Genomic DNA, 6,000 nt, shown 5'->3' on the forward strand with positions numbered 1-6,000 from the left:
CAGAAATGGACCCTCAACTCTATGATCAACTAATCTTTGACAAAGCAAGAAAGAATGTCCAATGGAAAAAAGACAATCTCTTCAACAAATGGTGTTGGGAAAATTGGCCAGCCACATGCAGAAGAATGAAACTGGACCATTTCTTTACACCACACACAAAAATAGACTCAAAATGCATGAAAGACCTCAATGTGAGACAGGATTCCATCAAAATCCTAGAGAAGAACACAGGCAGCAACTTCTGTGACCTTAGCCATAGAAACTTCTTAGTAGACATGTCTCCCAAGACAAGGGAAACAAAACCAAAAATGAACTGTTGGGACTTCATCAAGATAAAAAGTTTTTGCACACCAAAGGAAACAGTTGGCAAAACCAAAAGATAACCTACAGAATGGGAGAAAATATTTGCAAATGTCTTATCAGATAACTTGCTAGTCTCCAGAATGTATAAAGAACTTTCAAACTGAACATCCAAAGAACAAATAATCCAGTCAAGAAATGGGCAGAAGAAATGAACTGACATTTCTGCAAAGAAGACATCCAAATGGTCAACCAACATGAAAAAATGCTCAACATCACTTGGCAACAGGGAAATACAAATCAAAACCACAAGGAGACACCAGTGAGAATAGCTAAAATTAACAGTCAGAAAAAGAAGGATGTTGGCAAGGATGAGGAGAAAGGGAAACCCTCCTCCTACACTGTTGGTGGGAATGCAAGCTGGTGCAGCCACTCTGGAAAACAGTATGGAGTTTCCTCAAAAAGTTGAAAATAGAGCTACCCTATGAACCAGAAATTGCACTACTGGGTATTTACTCCAAAGATACAAGTGTGGTGATCCAAAGGGGTGCCTGCACACCTGCACCTGAGTGTTTATAGCAGAAATGTCCACAATAGCCAAACTATTCATCAGATATTCATCAACAGATATTCATCAACAGATGAGTGGATAAAGAAGATGTGGTATATATATATAATGGAATACTATGCAGCCATCAAAAGAAATGAAATCTTGCCATTTGCGATGACATGGATGGAACTAGAGGGTATTATGCTGAGCAAAATAAATCAATCAGAGAAAGACAATTATCATATGATCTCCCTGATATGAGGAATTTGAGAGGCAACATGGGGGGTTTGGTGGTAGGGAAGGAAAAAAGGAAACAAGATGGGATCGGGAGGGAGACAAACCATAAGAGACTCTTAATCTCACAAAACAAACTGAGGTTTGCCAGGGGGTGGGGGGAAGGGAGAGGGTGGTTGGGTTATGGACACTGGGGAGAGTATGTGCTATGTTGAGTGTTGTGAAGTGTGTTGTGAAGGTGTACCTGGAGATTCACAGACCTGTACCCCTGGGGCTAATAATACATTATATGTTAATTCAAAAATCAAAAAATTTTTAAAAAAGAAGATGTGGTATATATATACAATGGAATACTACTTAGCCACCAAAAAAAATGAAATCTTGCCATTTTCAACAATGTGGATGGAACTAGAAGGTATTATGATAAACTAAATAAATCAATCAAAGAAAGGCAATTATAATATGATCTCATATGTGGAATTTAAGAAACAAAACAGGATCACAGGGGAAGAGAAGGAAAAATAAAAAAGACAAAATCAGAGAGGGAGACGAATCATAAGAGACTCTTCATCATAGGAAACAAACTGAGGGTTGCTGGAGGGGAGGTTGGTGGGGTGACGGGTAACTGGGTTATGGATATTAAGGAGGGCATATGATGTAATGGGCACTGGATGTTATATAAGATGAATCACTGACCTCCACCTCTGAAACTAATAATACATTATATGTTAACTAATTCAAGTAAAAACAAAAGTAATTAAAATTAAAAATTTTTTAAAAAGAAAAGAAAACATCAGAGAATACATTGAAGACCCTGGGATAAGCAAAGATTTCTTAGGACACGGAAAGCATTAATTGTAAAAATATAGTGATAAATTTAATTTCATCAAAATTACATACTTTAGCTCATCAAAACCTATAAGAGAAAAAATACTTAAATCTCAAAGGTCAATTTTCATAATGCATATATCTAATAAAGAACTTTTTCCAAAATATATTAAGAATTTCCATACTTAATAGTGAAAAGACAGCCTATTTTTTTTAAGATTTTATTTATTTACTTATTTGACAGACAGATATCACAAGTAGGCAGAGAGGCAGGCAGAGAATGGGAAGCAGGTTCCCTGATGAGCAGAGAGCCCAATGCAGGGCTGGATCCCAATGCGGGGCTCAATCCCAGGACCCTGGGATCATGACCTGAGCCAAAGGCAGAGGCTTAACCCACTGAGCCACCCAGGTGCCCCAAGACAGCCTATTTTTTTAAGTGGTGAAAAAACTTGAACAGACATTTCCAAAAGAAAGATGTGAAAATAGCCAATAAGCACATTTTTAAAATGCTCAATCTCATTAATCACAAAGGAAATTCAAATTGAAACTATGGTGAAACATCACTCCAAACTCACTAGAATGGCTAGAATTAAAGACTAACAGCTGTTTGTTAAATGTTGGCAGGGATGTGGAACAATCCCACAGTTACCCCTCCCAACCCCAAATTTATATTCTAGTGCAGTGAGACAGACAATAAATAATAAAAACGATAAAAATAAGTAAATACACAAAATGCATAAAACACAAAACAAGTAAATGTAGAGCATACTAGAAGTTGATAAATGCTGTGGAAAATAATGAGCAGATGATAGGAGACTGGGAATATGAAAGATCTGCACTAAGGTGGACTGAAATTGCAAGTAGGGAAATTAACTTTACAGGCTTCCCCCCACTATCCAAAAGTAGAGTGTCCCTATGAAATCTTTCATAAGCTGGACTTGTGTAAAGCAAGGAAGCAATTACCATTAATTTACATGGAAAAGTTTTTGAGCATTCCCAAACCCAAAACTAACCTGCCTTAGATTTTTCTAATACCTTAGGACACTTCTTGCTAACAGGTGCACAAAATAAATCAAGATAAAGGACAGATTCTCACAAACACATTTTGGAGCTCTGGATGCTAGAGACACTGAGTGTGAGTCCCAAGAAAGGAGTTTGGCATTGCCTACCTTCGCTGCTCTATAATGACTCACAAATGTTGAACATTGATTTTGCTTTTCACCTTTTTTCATAAAAGACAAATCCTCTTCAGATTTCTCTTGGTTAATGAAAACAGGTACTAATGTAGGCCTTTTGTAAAAGTGAAGCAGCATAATGCAAACTTTTGAAAAGCAGGGATATTGCCTGAAATGGTGATATTTGAGCAAAAACTTGAAGAAGGTAAGGGATAGGTCTAAGGGAAGAGCATTACATACAGAATGAAGAGCTATATCCTAAAACAGAAGTGTGCCTGGCATGTTTGAGAAACAGCATGGTGTTCAGAATAGCTGGAAGAGAGTGAAGAGGAGAGAAAATAGAGATAATACACCCGGAACGTGGAAAAAAACAAATCAGGTACAGCTTTTCAAGCTTTGAACAATTTTCAAAATAAGAGTGAAATGATCTGGATTATGTTTTTAAAGAGCTAATCTGATTGATTTATTATCTACTGATAGATCCTGATGATGCTGACGACAGGTGATAGATAGATGATAGATCAATAGATAAACATGGTTTTGTACACACACACACAGCCACCTCTTTCAAAAAAGGTGCTTCTGATTGTTTGTCTCCTTGTCTTTCAGAGGAACGTTGTCTATTTAATTTAAATGGATATGTCTCTGTAATTTACTCAGCAAACACTAGGTGTATGGCACTATCCATGGTGCTGAATATGCTGAAGAAATAAGTTAAAAGGTTGCCTCTCTTATGGAAAAAATCAAGAAATAGTAAACCAGAAAATAAACAATAAAATAAGATGGTTAGGGAGAGCCACCCTGAAAAAATAGCAATTGAGCTAAAACCTAAGAAGCTATTCATACAATGGTCAAGGGAAGAACAGAGGGAATCTCTTATACACAGATGTTAAAGTAAGAAAGATAAATTTAGCCGTCAAATGACTCAAAATCTTAGTGTGCTAGATGATATTGGTTATGGGGGAACTGGAGACTGAGGCAGGGCCCAGATCCTGTGGTTTAAACTCAGACAATAGTAAAAGAGGTGTGGACAGACTGAGTTCAGAATGGGACTGAATGAACTGAGAAAGGGAAGTCTAAAGCTTTTACATGGACTTGGTCACCTATGCCTTTTGTTCTATGTCTTGCTACAGGGAAGATGGCCTTCAAGGTTATGGAAACTTTAAGTGCTTATTTGGTAAATATCTTTGTCAAAGGCATAGTTTGAAATTCCATGCAACTGTCTTTCATGAGTGCTTAATGCTCCCTAGAAAAACTCCAGACAGTGGAATTTTTTAAATAAAACAGCTTTTTCTTTCTTGCCTCTAAAACTGGGACACCATGCCGTGCGTTTGTCTGCCAGGTCAGTGGCATCTAACGTACAGAGGTGAAAGTAAGTGCAGCCCAACAAAAAGAGGATGGTGCAGAAGCAGAACACAGCAAAGGCTCAATTTATCCTGCATCACTGAGGAATAATGATTCTGTGTAAGTGATCTTTCCAGTTATCATTGAGCTAAAAAAAAAGAAAAAGAAAAAAAGATAGAGAGAAGAGGAAAAAATAAAAACCTTCTCAAAGTAAGCAACCCTACTAAGATTAGACTTATTTTAAAATTTTAGAGCATTTTAGAATCAACACGTATAATGCAAATACCAGCTGTTCACTGTGTATTGTGTAGCCATGAGCCAAGGCACTTGAATTCTCAAAACGTTTATTTCCTCATTTACAAGGAAAATAATAGATCTCCTGCATGTTTTTGCTATGGGAATTAAGTGAGCTAATTTGTAAAGAACCTGTATATAAAATGTCAATACTCTCTGGTAGCCAATAGGTATTTTGTAATATCATCCATGGCATAAATAAGCACTGTCAAGTTGTACACATAATATAAATCATGCAGCTAGAATATAATATGATTGAGATGTCTTTTGAAAACAGCTGGCATACTACAGAAAATCACAGAAAAGCCCCATAAGTTTCTTTGTTAGAAAACCCACACTCCAATAACAAGAAGAATTGTCTCATTTATTCTCAAGCACAGGGGTTGTTGCTGATTCCTTATTAATAGTTTCAAAAAGTAAATAAACCACCTCTCAGAGAGAAGAGATGCTGGATTTGGGATATTTTCGACTAGGAAGCTCTCCAACCCCTTAGTCCCCTTTCAATACTTAATATGGTTGAATTACAAGAAATATTCATCAGCAAATACTGATATGGTCAGTGAAATAATAAATGATCAGAGAAGCAACAGAGGTAAAGGAGATGGGGAGAGTAATAACAATTATATGTTGAGCACAGGGCATGCACTACATGCTACTCTGGATCAGTTTAATCCTTCCACCAGTTTTTTTTTTAATTTTTTTATTTTTTCAGCATAACAGTATTCATTATTTTTGCACCACACCCAGTGCTCCATGCAATCTGTGCCCTCTACAATACTCACCACCCGGTGCCCCCAACCTCCCACCCCCCACCCCTTCAAAATTCTCAGATCATTTTTCAGAGTCCATAGTCTCTCATAGTTCACCTCCCCTTCCAATTTCCCTCAACTCCCTTCTCCTCTCCATCTTCCACCAGTTTTTAAGGAGGATGCTGTTCTGCAATCTCACAGAGGAAGACACCACTGCAGGTAGGGGTTAGATAATATGCCCAAGGTCACACAGCCAGGATTGGGACTCGAGTCTGTCTGACTCCAAAGCCCGGGTGATTTTCACCACATCAGGAGCAAAGAAACTGCCATCTTGGGTGGTTCCACAGAAGGACAACCAGCAGCTTCAAGGATGAGTATGATTTTTAAAAGAAATTTAATGTTAACTTTAAAAAAATTATTTTAGGGGCGCCTGGGTGGCTCAGTGGGTTAGAGCCTCTGCCTTCGGCTCGGGTCATGGTCCCAGGGTCCTAGGATCGAGCCCCGCATCAGGCTCTCTGCTCCGTGA

The sequence above is a fragment of the Lutra lutra genome, chromosome 2 (genome assembly GCF_902655055.1).
Source record: "Lutra lutra chromosome 2, mLutLut1.2, whole genome shotgun sequence".
NCBI lineage: Eukaryota > Metazoa > Chordata > Mammalia > Carnivora > Mustelidae > Lutra > Lutra lutra.